The sequence below is a fragment of the Thermobia domestica genome, chromosome 4 (assembly GCF_964235325.1).
Source record: "Thermobia domestica chromosome 4, izTheDome1.hap1.1, whole genome shotgun sequence".
NCBI lineage: Eukaryota > Metazoa > Arthropoda > Insecta > Zygentoma > Lepismatidae > Thermobia > Thermobia domestica.
Window position 1 is genome coordinate 305,440,660 of NC_137457.1, and position 15,518 is coordinate 305,456,177.

General features: G+C 36.7%; 1 protein-coding gene across 3 annotated transcripts in view; it reads right to left on the reverse strand.

The window, feature by feature from the left end:
• LOC145684275 (uncharacterized) overlaps positions 1-15,518 on the reverse strand; it is a 227,240-nt gene that overhangs the window by 14,640 nt on the left and 197,082 nt on the right. The gene's annotated exons all lie outside the window — the stretch shown is intronic.

The window sequence follows — 15,518 nt, forward strand, 5'->3', positions numbered from 1 at the left end:
TTAAGAAACATGCTCCTCTTTCATTGTTGGGAGTATTTAATTTTACCCGTAAGAAACATGCTCTCATTGTTGAGAGTATTTAATTTTACTCATAAAACAGTGCTCCCTTTTATTGTTGAGAGTAATTTTACTCATTATATATATAACTGCACTCATTATTCTGTAATTGTTTATTGAACTTGCCTTTGGACAAAATTTGAACAATCAAGTCTTAAATTTGTGAGAGTTATTTTGAATATTATTGCTCCCTACAAGATACATTTAAAGGATAGGTGCACATGTTGCCATCTATTGGTTCAGATCGTCTAGAGGAATTAACCATATATTATAAAACCACTTAGTAAGGTTGGCATACTAAAATTGCTTTACTCATTCCAAAGTTATTGTTTTGAAAGCGCGTAGAACGATGTATGCACTTTCGTTGGCGATTATTTCACGTTGCTAAAAACTAACAAAATAGTCTTTTTTTTTAACATAGCTCGTATAACAGTTCGTTTTTGGAAACATTGGTGTAGTAAAAATGAAATTCCTTTTAAATATTTATTTTCTGTTAGCAGCAATAGACAAATTAGTCAAGCGAACTAGAATGGGAATCACATCCTGTCGATGTAGAAATACAGTGCTTAAGATCAGTTAGTCTGAAAATATGCTTCCCGGAGCTTTCGGTTGCCACAATTCTGTGATGCCATTGTATGTTTTCCGTTTGTAAAAGGAGCGTTTTAATTAATTTATTTTTTTAAAAGAATAATTCTTAATATTAGAAGACCGAGCTAGTGAGTATTTGCACGCTTATTTTAAAGTCAGGAGGTTTTCGGTTCAAATCTCGTAGTTGAACACTTTTAAGAGCCTGACATTCTAAAAATAATACAAAATTGTACATTTTTCTTGTTGCTTGTTTTTCATAAGTGAAAGGAGATAATGAAATGCAACTTATCACAATCATAGATAATGTTATTCTACAACAGAAAATATGAACCTCAAGAATTTTCAGTGTTGCCAGAATAACGTTTCCCCGAAAATTAACTTAAGGCAGCGACTAGAGAAACAAATTCAACAGCATTTGATTACGTATCACGTTGTCTTGGCATCCTGTGAACTACTTTTTTAAATAACGTTATTATTTATAATAATTTTAATAACTATATGTTAAAACTATTTTATTACAGACTAAATACAATTGTTATTTAAAAATGAGTTCACAGCATTCCAAGACATCATAATACATAATTAAATGCAGTTGAGTCGTTCTTCTGGTGGCTGCCTTAACTTGGATTTTTGGGGAAATGTTACTCTAGCAACACTGAAAATTCTTGAGTTTCATATTTTCTGTTGTAGAATAACATTATCTATGGTTGTGGTAAGTTGCATTTCATTATCTTCTTTCACTTATGAAATCAAGCAACAAGAAAAATGGTAAATTTTGTATTATTTTTTGTATGTCAAGCTCTTAACAGTTTTATCTTACCTTGTTTTAGTGTCGCCGCGGGAATGTCGTCATGATGCTTCAACAAATGGTTAAGGCTCTTCGCTAAACCCATCCCACTTGTTTGAGTTGTAGTTAGTAAAAGACGGTGAAGAATACAAAAAATGCAGAGAATAAGCCAGGTAGTGTCTACAAAATGATATTAAATAAACTAATAACCGTTTTCAAACCTTATAAACCAGAAATTAGGGTGCACATCTTGTGACGTCATAATTGTTGGGCACCCAAATTTATAAGAAATTCACTATATAACTTAATAACTCTCGATCTCGATCAAATTTTGAACATACATGAGGTTCAGGCCTGGGAAGTTCATCACTTCACTTTGACGGTAGAGCTCAGGGGAGGGGAATTTAATAACTCTTGAACCACCCGAACAATCTCGATCAAAATTTCAACGTAGATGAGGTTTGCCTGGGAGGGTTTTCATCATTTCACTTTGACGGTGCAACGTAGGGAAGGGGAAGAGATATATAAAAATTATCGAAAATGACTGATGTTAGTGTCGAATCTTTAGTTTTTGGGGTAATTGAGATGAACAGTGACACTTTCGATTCCCTTTAAATCCAATTTCAGTCCCACAATAGTAATATTAAATATTACTGTTGAAGTGCTCTCTGATAGGCGATATTTTTTGTTTTAAAAATTAAATTTTTAAAACAAAACAAAATATCGTCTATCCCTAAGAGAACCCAAGTATACTATTTGTCTATCACAAAACCCGCTTGACGAGAGCTAGATCTAACTAGGTACTCCACTCTCGAAAAGTAAGCGCTTTACCACTGAGCCATCGCTGCATGTTACTAGCTCCCGGTGCAAGAATATGGAAGCTTACATTTATATCCAGGGGTACGTGTGGTGGTACTTTATTTCACGGTAACTACTAGTCTATCTGAACTAAACTTGGCGAACAAGTAGCCTGCAGTCTAAGGGATAAAGATTTCTATATTTGGTGACCGGGCTCAACCAGGAACAGGCTCGGCTTGACTTACATGTGGTACTTTATATCTCAATAACTTCCGGCCGGACTTGAATTAAACTTGGTGAGCAAGTAGCCCATAGTCTAAGGAAGGAAGATCGCTATGTTGGTGGCCGGGCTGAACCAGGAACCGGGCCGAGCTTTACTGGTGTGTGCAGCGTGTCTATTCGTCACGAAAGTCATGAAAAAGTCACGAAATCAGAAAACGGTCATGGAAGTCAAGAAATTTAGCTTTTGGGTCATGATTTATATATATATATATATATATATATATATATATATATATATATATATATATATATATATATATATATATATCTGTACAAATATAAGTGCAGACCGGAAAATTCTGTCCTATAAAGCGTCAAAGTTTACCACCAAAAATGCCTGTGGTCGGCTTTAGACGCTACCAAATTGTAACCAAAGTAAGCTTCTATCGCATGTATGAGAATTCGGCTTTGAGAATGTTACGAAATTTTATGGTTTGGTAAAGAAAAAGGTCACGAAATTTCATTTTGAAATTTTAATAGACACCCTGGTGTGGTACTCTATTTCTCGGTAACTATGGGCCAGCCCTGAATTAAAATTTGTGAGCAAGTAGCCCATAGTCGAAGAGTATTTGGTGGCCGAGTTCGGCCAGGGACAGCTCGGCTCGGTTCGATTTCTGTGTGGTACTTTATTTCTCGGTAACTACTGGTCGGATCTGAACAAAGTTTGGTTGGGAAGTAGCCCATCGTCTGAAGAATAAAGATGATATTTGGTGACAGCTTCTGGAAGTCGGGAGCTTTTCTGAGTTCAATTCACCTCGGTTTGTTAATATTCATGTAACAGTATTTTGCAGATACTGTCTCTCATTTTCTAAACGTTTGATATTCATTGTCTTTTAAGTTATTCACTATTTTTATTTTACTTTTATTTTTTTTAAAGTGGAGGTGGGCTTAGCGAAAAAAAAAAAGACTATGTTTTTGTGCCTCGTAGGCTTCCTGTGGATATTTGTTCAATGCTGTGAATGCCATTTCTAATATAGCTTAAATAGAGCTTTACATAATATGCAGTGGATATAGACGTGGGAAATAAAAAATATTGCTTAGCTGCCTTGGCTTTGCGTTAAAAGTCTTACAGGATTGATGATTGTTTGAAATCATCCTGAATGTGAGGATAAAACAATAACAAGAAGGAGGGAATGTCCACCATAAAGAGTTCCTATAAGACATATAAAGGTAAACATGTACAATCTCTGGTTGATTGAATTTTTAGCACCGACACTACAACATAGTGTATTGATCTGTAATTTTGAAATATCACCACTGTTGTAAGGAGCTGTTAAAGCTGAAATTGAAATTAAGATTCAGTATATTATTGTTAAAAATCATTTTGAGAACCGGAGTTCGTGGGACCCAGGAACTGATTAATCCCGTTTGTATTATTTTAAAGGCTACAAAAAAATCTTGAAACTCGAGATGGATTCTGCAACGGATTAACTTCGGATTGCAAGGTATCATCATTGCTTTTTTTTTTTTTTAATATACAGGGTGGTAGGTAACTCCACCGACAAACTTTGGGAGGTTATTCCTTATATGAAATGAAAGAAAAAAGTTCTAATAAACATGGAACGAAAAACGTCTCCTTTCAGAGTTATGAACCGACGAAAATTGGAAAATTCGCGTTTCGAAACGCTCTGCCTTAGAAACTACAGGACCGATCCCAAGCGGTTTACGGAATTACAAAGGAACTAGTATGCGAACTATCTAAATATCCATGTTTTACCATCCTCCGTTATCGGCGAAACGAACTGTAAAAAGGAAATTGAGGTATAGGGATACTCCTTTAAGTACTAATAACGCGTTTGTTTCGCCGATAACGGAGGATGGTAAACCATGGATATTTAGATAGTTCGCATACTAGTTCCTGTATAATTCCTTAAACCGCTTGGGATCGGTCCTATAGTTTCTAAGGCAGGGTGTTTCGAAACATGATTTTTCGAATTTTCGGCGGTTCATAACTCTGAAATGAGACGTTTTTCGACCTATGTTTATAAGAACTTTTTTCTTTCATATCATATAAGGAATCATCTCCCAAAGTTTGTCGGAGGAGTTACCTACCGCCCTGTATATATGTAGCATTAGAATCAAGTTGTTCACTGTAGTAAGGGGAAAAACATGGTCCCAAAAGGGTTAAAGAACATGTGGGATGATTCGAAGCGCTTGTCTTGTTAGCTTGTATATTTATCTCCCATTCAATCAATTGCCTTTAAATTAAAAAAAGAAAAAAAGAAAGAAACGTATCTAGGAAAATTCTTGAATAATTTGGGTACAATTCTAAGACTACTTACTTATTTATTAATCAGGCATTTGAAAATGGTCTAAAGTGTCAATTGTTATGTAAATTTGAGAATTAACCATCTCAGTAGGGTTTTGTAGTTCTAAGGTTATTAAAATTTAATCAACTGCGATGGCATTTTACAAGGAGTCAGTTGACTAATTTGTAAATGGAAGTAGGAAAATTAAAGCCGTTTGAGTTTTCCGACGCCAATACATTTAAAACGAACCGCTTTTTGACCTATTCACTCTTCAACTTCTGATCAGTTCTTAATGGACTTCCTATAAGCACTATAATAGCTAGTGATATGTATTTTTTTTCTAGAATGTACTGCAAAATATGAAAAAAGTCTAGAATTAATTGCATTTTCTATTAAAAAGAACGAAGGACCTGACCAAGGAACATTAAAGGGCTCAGAGGTCCATTCCATATGTTCGCAGGGGTTCCACTGAGCAGGTAATTCTACCAAATAGAAAGTTTATAGGTAAAATATGATGTGAATCATTTTTGCGGAAGGAATGAGAGTGTGAATATAAGTAATTACTGTCAGTGTACAACATATTGAAATTGATTTTGAGTGATAGTGAAAGTATCCTATGTGTAAGTGTGCAGTCTTCCACTATCCTCGTTTATGCGTATACACCCCGTCGCTGACGCGCCTGCTTCCTACGGATGTACACCATCGTTACCGCTTGAGGCCCCCTGCTGCGCTTCTGCCCTGACTCGGTTAGAAAGCATTCGTGTTTTAGTGGCCACCTAACACAAGTTAGTTCGTGCTTTATGCCCTACTGAGTCGTCCTGAAATCAATTTGCAAGTGTAATGGAACTCCTAATTTAGTGCATGCTCTGCTAAAAGAACTCCAATGTAGCCTGAAAATGTAAGAAGTGTTCCAAAATTTGGTAGAACCGTCTGCTCTAGTAATGCCGTTCGCACTGTCAACGGTGGTGGCTTAGTGCTAAAGCGCTCACCTTTGGTATCTAGGGTCACTATTTCGATCCCAACTCGTACCAAATGAACTTTGTGGTGGACAAACACCGTATGTGTGGGTTTTCTCCGGGTTGTATCCCCCCCACTTGCGCTATTTCATCATAATCGTCCATATCATCAACGCTTTCATTAGCGCGCGATACATATTGTAGAAGATTAGCACCTTGAATGCCACCATATATATTATCACCTCTGCACCACCAGCAACAGTTCAACAGTAATAGTCTTGTTTCCACCTTTACTGTACCGGTAGGCATTTAGATGTATGCTTTACTCTGTGTATGGTTTTGCATATATGCGGCGTGGACTTCTAAGCCATGTGTATGTAATTGCATATACACCTATAAAACAAACGCAACAGAAATGAAATATTTTGATTGTGTATGAAATTCCATACGCATGGCAGTCAACATGTTAAAAAGAAAGAATGCACATTCGCACTTTTACAAGGGTTTTCTTAACCAATGTCTGTCCCTTTCTTCCGTATTAACTAGAGCTCTGAAAGTTTGTACACACGCATAAATCCGTTGACGATATTCATATAATTTTTGCTCTACCTTAACGTTTTACAGTAAAATTAATTCGAGATAACGATCGTGTATCTGCTGCTTATACAACCCAGACTCTCACTGAAGTTTCACTGGATGCAGAACAGTGGACGTTCTCTCCACTTCATATCAACAAGTTCGAGCATTTTTCTTTTCGCAATAAAAGGAGAGAAACTATTGCCTTACACAATGCAACCAAAACTTGGAAGAGGGGGTAATAGAGATAGAATGGCTGGTAGTTTGGTTTATCATAAGAAAAACCGAAAAGAAAGAAAATCCCACAGCTTACTGTATCGTTCTGTCTACAAGCCTTTAAAAAATCGTTGCTTCTAGGCAATTTCTTAACCTTTTTTTCTGTCTTTCAAAATGTGTCTACAAAAAACTTTAGGTACAGTCATGTCCAAAATAATTGTCACATGTGTATAAATATGTTGTAAGAATATAATTTGACAACGAATTTGCCCGGTATTTCTTAGAATGTTAGTATATGTGTAATCGGCAAAGACATGTATGTGGCAAATTTTATGTCAAAAGAGCAGTAAATAAGAACAGTATAACGAAAAAAACTTTTTTGTCTATTTAGCAACATTTTGTTTCTCATTCTAATTTTCGTATTTATAATTCTTTTCCTATGAAATTTAACACAAATATATATTTCCCGATTATACACAGAGTATCAGTATTAAAAGTACCCTGCAAAATCATTATCAAATGATATTCCCACAACAAGACATGCGACAATCATTTTGGACATGACTGTACCGAAAGTCAGTATTTTCCGTGAAAAATTTCTTTTTACAACTTAGTTCTTATAAATGTTACCAAAAAAAAAAAAAAAAAATGGTTGCATACACTTGTACAGCATTAATGATGTGGGGTAGTAGAAGACAACAACTAAAATTTTAAGAAAATATTTTTTCGCAGTCTTCCTATACATTGGGAAGAAATAAAATAATTTTCTATTGTGTTGCCTAGTAACAAAGTATATATATATACAAAGAATGAGAAACGTGACCTGAAAACTGTTAACATTTTAAATTACTTCTGTCTCTTATCACCCCATCTTCACCTAAATAAATAAAAAATTTAAAACAATGATTTTATAAAATGCAGTAAAAGGAGGCAAAAACAGTGCTTTTATGAAATGCACTAAAAGTAGAAAATTAAAATCAGTGCTTTTATAAATTGCATTAAAAGTGTGTTTTTTGTTGGGTACTTCAGTGTGTTGTTAACTTAAGTTTAAAGAAATACAGTAAGATGATTTTTTTTTAAGGTCAAATGAAGGAATGAAACTAAGACTTAGCCATTTAACCATTGGGCACGAGCGAACCACTTCCACACCTTCTATATATATATATATATATATATATATATATATATATATATATATATATATATATATATATATATATATATATATATATATATATAAAAATTAAGTCCTCTTTCTAAAGAAGAGTGACCAGTGCTTTAAATGTTAGTTCCATTTCTTCTTATTACCTCACCAGAAAACTAAAATTTCCAAAATTTTGCTGAAGCGAAAGCATAATAATTTGCTTGCGTAAGTAAGTACTAAACATAGCCAGCATATTTAATATTGTCTTCGTGGTGATTTAGTTCTTTGCCCAAGCGTGCAGCGTTCAAACAATTTATTTGCATGCATTCTTTCTAACAGTATGGAACATAATCAGCGTAGTATTTCTTAAGTACACTGGGTACTATTTCCTATGAGATTACCAAAGTCAATGCAACGGAAAATTTGCAATAATCGACACAGTAATTTTAATGGTCTGTTGCGTTGTGTTGCGGTACGCAAACTTTTGCGAAAACTGGTTACTGAGAGACTCCCTGTTACCGGTGACGACTAAAGAAGTTTAGAGCCTTTCTTTAGGTGTGCCCTCGGAAAAAAATGTGAAACATACTTCATACTCGCCCCCGATAAGGATCTCGATCAAAGCAACTTGGCCCTCTTCTTTCCAGTGAGGTACGGGAAAATACACATGGACGCCAGCGCGGGCATACTTGAGGTAGAGACGCTCTATACTCTAGTTAGTCATTTCCAAGGATGTTATAAAAATAGAGGATTGCCTATTTGTATCTCGTACATCCTATTAAATTAATGAAGCCATAAAACAACCGAGCATCGGGAAGTCTGATTGGCTACTTTCGTTTCCACCATGATTATTGGCTCAAAACATTGCGATCTTGGGCGGGGTGGGCAGAGTAGGGGTGGCAAAACTGTGATGTATAGCTTCAAGATTTTGTTGTAAGGGCAGATCCTTGGTCATTTCAAACAACTGACTGGTTGATATGAAGCCATTCAGAGTTTTAGGACAATATTGAGATGGTTCTCGTAAAAAATAGAAATATCTATGGCGGCCCTCCACTTCCTAAAAAATGACTATGGTTAAAGATAGGCACGGGGGACGGCATGACCCATGTGTTCCTCTACCTTTTGAAATCCTCTTTTACCCCTGGATAAAATTGATGTTGTATAGTAACCAAGCCATCTATTAAGATAAAACTGGTGCTGTACAATAACCAAGCCATCTATTAAGATAAAACTGGTGCTGTACAATAACCAAGCCATCTATTAAGATAGAGCTGAGGCTGTACGATAACCAAGCCATTTATTAAGATAAATCTGAGGCTGTACGATAACCAAGCCATCTATTAAGATAAAACTGATGCTGTGCAATAACCAAGCCATCTATTAAGATAAAACTGGTGCTGTACGATAACCATGCCACCTATTAAGATAAAACTCATACTGTTATAAAGTTTTTCATTTCATTGTGACAGTAGGGGAACAAGGGTATGATTAATGAAATATAGCGGAAAGTTATTAAATCTGTCCATTTTTATTTAATATTGTCCAGAAATAAGACTATACCAATAGATAGATCGCTTCGACCCTGAACAATGGAAATACTTATTGGTAAAATCGCATGCGTAGTTTTCGAGATAATCGAATTTTTATGGCGCTATAAAGAATGTTCGTTCACAATAGTGATTGAAAGAGTCTTTGTATTTCAAGTGTGGCCTCGCTGGCTCTGCTGCCGATGTGTGTTTTCCCGTATTTCCTTCGAAAGAGTTACTGTGCCCAAGTTCTTTCAGTTGTTTGGATGCTAGAAGCGTTGCCACAACGAATTATATCACGGGCTTCGCTTGTCTTGTTAGCCATTGTAAGTAGCCTATGATATTCATTCGTCAAGATCAAAGCAGGGGCGTCATTTCAGACTTCGCTTTGGGGGGGGGTGAAGAGTACCACTGACATAAGACTTTCACGTTTTGTACTAATATATTAGTAGACAATCGATTAAAGTATATGTATTCGTCAAACTCTTGGGAGGGGGAATTGCCCCTCGTGTCCCCCTAAATGACGCCACTGGACCAAAGGACTGAATAACAAATTGGCAACTTGTTTCCCCGAAGCAAAGGAAAGATTCCCTCTGTAGGAAGGCGGCGGGGATGGGGGTGTTTCACATTTTCTGAGGGCACATTTGAAATAGAAAGACTAGTTTTTATTCTGTTGGATCAAATTCCTTGTTTGTATAGGCCTATAATGTATATGTAAAAAAAAAAATACAATAAGCAGTAACAGATGTCTCTTATTCTAGTAATTACTCAGAGAAGTTTTAATATATATATATATATATATAATCAGGAGCGTCATTTCAGATTTTGCTTGGTGGGCAAGACCCCTTGATATAAGTAAAATTTCGCGTTTTTCACTGATTGTCTACTATTATATTGATACAATCCATATAAACCTCAAACTCAGAGGGGCCAATTGCCCCTCCCTGCCCCCCTAAATGCGCCCCTGTATATAATAATGTAAGGAAATCGAGTTCAGAACCGATGAATACTCTTTAAATTAGTGATTTTATTTGGTCTCAAATTTACCATTTTTGCTTGTTAGAAGCTTATTAATAAACCTTGTTCTGGTCTCTTAATGGATAACCTAATGGTGGGTAAATTTAAGAGAGTTATTCCACACTCATATGATTGATCTGTATAAACTCTTCTCCTTTTCCCAGCTTCCGTACTCTTTATGTGTAAAGCCCTTTTGCCGTATTAAATTTGCAGTGGGCGATGTAGATGGGGAACTCTTGCGCCAACAGAGTTTGTGGCAGTTTGAGAGTTGATGCGCCGCATGCCAGCGACTTAGAAGCATGTTTAAAGATTAATGAAGCTCTACGTTCACTCAAGCCTCTGTTCAGTCATGATATGAATACTTTGAACATTTACTCATAGGGTGATGTGAATGAAGTGTTTATTGTACTAGAATAGCTGCTGATAAAAGCTCTGTAGGTATAGAAAGTAAGAACTATATACAGGGGCGTCATTTCAGACTTCGCTTAGGGGGGGGGGCAAGAGTACCGCCGACATAAGACTTTCATGTTTTGTACTAGTATATTAGTAGACAATCGATTAAAGTACATGTATTCCTCAAACTCTTGGGGGGGGCAATTGCCCCCTCCTGCCCTCCCTAAATTACGCCCCTGACTATATATATATATATATATATATATATATATATTTACTGTATGTAACAGGGGTAAAAGTGAGGGGGAAAACGGGAGGATACCGTTACCCCACTTCCAAAAAAGTATGTATGATGTCCAGGGCTATGATGTTAACCCAACTGGAGGCCCGGAGCTAGAAAAAAAATACGTGGCCCTTGCTGATTTCACTTAATACATCTGCGAAAGGACAGTAGGAAAGTTAAGGGAATATGTTTCATATTTTTGGTCATATTTTATTTTACGATGATGATTGTATCTTCATGATTCTTTTTAGATAGCCACTTGAGATTTTGATCAGAGTGGACGCCCGGGGCTATAACCCTCTTAAGCCCCTCACTTAATCCGGGCCTGATGGTGTCTCTCTACTTGCTAAAAACAAACAAACAAACAATGGGCAAAGAAGGCACGGGGATGACATAACGTCATCCGTTCCCCTACCTTTTCAAATCTACTTTTACCCCCTGGTATGTAATGTGTATCTGGCGCGTAGCTCACGTAAAGATAAATCCGATAACACGAGTGTGAACTTAGCAGGACCACTTTTGAAAATTATAAATATTTGCATACCATACGTTTGTATCGGTCTCAAATTCGAAAAAATCGAAAAATAAAGAGGTCCTGCTAAGTTCACGTGAGCACAGCAGGACCACTGATAATTTTCTACAAAATTGATGATTTTTGTGTACGAATTATTTGTATCGTAAAAATTTTCGTTTGTACCGGTCTCAAATTCGAAAAATCGAAAAATAAAGTGGTCCTGCTATGTTAACGTGAACTTAGCAGGACCGCTTTATTTTTTCGAGTTTTTCGAATTTGAGACAGGTACAAACGAAAATTTTTACGGTACAATCCAGTACAAACGATTCATACAGAAAAATCTTCAGATTTGTAGACATTTATCAGTGGTCCTGCTATGTTAACATGAACTTAGCAGGACCACTTTATTTTTCATTTTTTTTTTCGAATTTGAGAGCGGAACAAAGGAAATTTTTTACGGTACAATCCGGTACAAACGTAGTACATACGATTCATAAAGAAAAATCATCAAATTTGTAGAAATTTACCAGTGGTCCTGCTATGTAAACGTGAACTTGGCAGGACCACTTTATTTTTCGATTTTTTCGAATTTGAGACCGGTACAAACGAAAATTTTTACGGTACAAATGTATGGTATGCAAATATTTATAATTTTCAAAAATGGTCCTGCTAAGTTCACACTCGTTCCGATAGCATGTCTCACGTTCAACTGGCTGATGGGTGGTCAGTTCAAAGGCTCACAACATTATATCTGACTTTCTACACTGGAGTTTTAGCCCAGTATTTTACCTGCATATATTATACGATCGTAGTCTATTAATTTGTGATGCATACTTATATGAGCTTTGCTAACTGTACGACCTTAGTCGATTATTGTGCCCTGGTTACTTTAAACGGCATCTCAAGAACTACTCAATGGAGTATCATCAATATTGGATATGAAATATAGGGTCAAAAGTTACAAGTCGAGTTCACTGGAGATATACAAACCGGAAGTACTAGGAATCAACCATTTCCGGTTTTAATTGTTGCTATAGAGCAAAAATTGTAGCAGTTAGTGGAAAGCAGTTCCCCACAATCAATTAACTGTCTCAAGAATACATTTCATCTCCTTTAACTGTCCACTAAAACCGGAAATGATGTAAACCCAATACAAATTCCGTTTTCAGTATTGATCTACATAAAGCATAAACCATAAGAAGAGATAGTGGGAACCTTTTTAAAAGAAAATCCATTTAGCTTCCGAAGAAGAGCTACTATCCTTTGTCCTAACTCTGTGTCCAAACCAAAAATGGTAGACATCAACCTCTTTCGGTTTTCACGTTGATGGCTATAGAGTAGAACGGCAGTATCAAGAAGCTATTTTGTGCAATCAATTAAGAGCCCCAAGAATATATTCCAATCTCCACACTAATCTAGTGACTCAAAAGAAATTTAACTTCTTCCTTTGGGTCTCACCTGCAATTCGCCTTACTTTTTACATACAATTCGTTTTACATACTAAAATAAAACGCTAAACTTCGTGTCAAAAAAGTTCATGAAGTACTCTGGCGACTATATGGGCCATATATCAGCTGGTGATGCCACATAATGCTTCATGTAAAGGTTGGCTCAAAAGTAGGTATACAATCCCGTACTGTATTTCATTGTTGAGTTGAGTTGATTTTGAGTTTAAGGTCCATTTCAGCATCGAGACTATACGAGACGGAACCTACTGATTAACGTGGAATCCGAACCACATGAACTCCCGCCGGGAATCTAACCCTGTATTTTATTGTTATCAAACAGGTAGACCTAGTTTCTTTATTATTTGTTCGTAATGTCTTTTTCTTTATACGTTAAACCCGGAACAGACGAAGCAAATAAAACCCAGAAGCTAGAATGTTATACTTGATCAATGCAGGAGTGTATACCTACTTTTGGGCCACTCTGTATTAGGGATGGCCACAAAGTTCCGGTTCCGCGAGGAACCGGTTCTCGGAGATCCGGTTTTCAGAACCGGTTCCGGAACTGGATCCGAAAACCCGGTTCCAGAACCGGATCTTAGGAACCGGTTCCAGACCTGGATCCGAAAACCCGGTTCCAGAATCGGATCTTAAGAACCGGTTCCAGTTCTGGATCTGAAAACCCGGTTCCAGAACCGTATATTAGGAACCGGTTCCAGATCTGGATCTAAAAACCCGGTTCCAGACCTGGATCCGAAAGCCCCCAAAGACCCGTAAAGGAGGCACAAAGTTCTTCAAAAATAGTGCAAAGAGGACTATGCGCTTGTGCCTTCCCCGCCCAGACCCGCTTGTACCCCCAGAAAAAAAATTTGGTCCACCAGTGGGTGTTTAGCCAAATGAATTGGTCAGTTTGCCTGTTTAGCCAATGAGTTTGCCAGTTACCCAGTTTATTTAGCCAAATGAGACAAGCTGCCGCCGCCTGGGCGCCTGCCTGTCGCTTCCACCATTTCATCTAGCATACTGTTCACAGCTTGCCAGCAGCTCGGGTTTAGCGTAGGGATGGTCACAAAGTTTCGGTTCCAGCGGAACCGGTTCCAGACCTGGATCCGAAGAACCGGTTCCAGACCTGGATCCGAAGAACCGGTTCTAGACCTGGATCCGAAGAACCGGTTCCGGAACCGGATCTTCTAGAACCGGATCCGTTCAGACCCGAAAACTGGTTCCACCAGGAATAGGTTCTGGCCATCCCTACTCTGTATGTGTATGTGCGTGTGTGTTTAAGCACATTTCTTCCTTCGGTAATTAAGTATTGCTCTCCATGATATACAATATTTCTGGTTATGTAACTAAACAGTATTGCACCAAGTCTTGCATTTGGAAAGTTCGTGGTTATTAGCTATAAAGTGTTGACGTGCTTTATAATTTTTCTTTCATCTATAGCATTATATAAAACTGACTCACTCATGAACATAAAGATGAACTAGGTTATACCTGGAAAGAAAGTTTGGACAGGAAACTCCTTGCTACGAAAACAAGTGATAAAGGATTTTTAAAACTCGTATCACTAAGAAAGAATAAAGGGGATTCAAATCTTTTCTCCACGAATGAAGTGTCTTACATTAGAAAGATAAAACATGGGATATGAACTTCCCATTGCAGAATAACTGAACTTGTGTTTCATCATTTTTCGAAAATTTCACTGTTAAATAAGGGAAAGGGGACAATTTCCATCTTGGAAAATTTTAAATTCTACTCTTTATTGTCAACATTGAATACACTGTACTAAGACTGCCAAATGTGGGGATTTACTTAAATTAGAGGGATGGAATTCGATATCTATCATTGGTTCTCAACCTATGCGTCATGACTTGTCACGCAGTCCCCTAAGGCGTGTCGCGAAATTTTAGAGTTTAAAAATCATGAAGAATTTAATCATTGGTTAAAATCGAGAGAGACTGTACCAGTCAACACCTCCAGCAGAGGCAGTAATGCTCATGAGTCATTATAAAAACTAATTGATTTCACTATTATTATTATTATTATTATTATTATTATTATTATTATTATTATTATTATTATTTATAATAATAATAATAATATCAAAGAAATATGTCGCGATGTCATGCACATTCAGTAGTGTGTCGTCAGTCAAAAAAGGTTGAGAACCACTGATCTAAACTCTTGTCGAAATATGTATTCTCTTATTTTTAATTAATTCCGCTTCTAGTTCGATTCCCGGCGGGAGCACATGTGGTTCGGATTACCACGTTAATCAGTAGGTCCACGTCTCATATAGCCTCACTGTTGGAAGGGACGTTAAAGTCAAAATCAGCTCAACAATTCCGCTTCTAATGGGGAAAGAGTACAATTTCTATAATAATGAAATTTCCGATTTTTTATACAGAAAAGCTCTTTGTGAATATTCGTTTAAGTTGGAGGTAATAAGTCTAGTACGTAAAATCCTAATTGAAATGAATTGAAAATGTATTTCAGCCTTTTCGAAACTTCGGCTTCTAAAGGGCATAATTTCTAGTATTAACATTTCGTAGTTTTTATTCAGAAAATGCTTAATGTGAGTAATTCGCTTAAGTTAGGAAGTGTGAAATTCAATGTAGAGCCTAATAGTCAAAAATGAATAAACGTGTGTTGTAGCGTTTTCGACAATTCCGCTTTTTTTTTTTTTTTTTTTT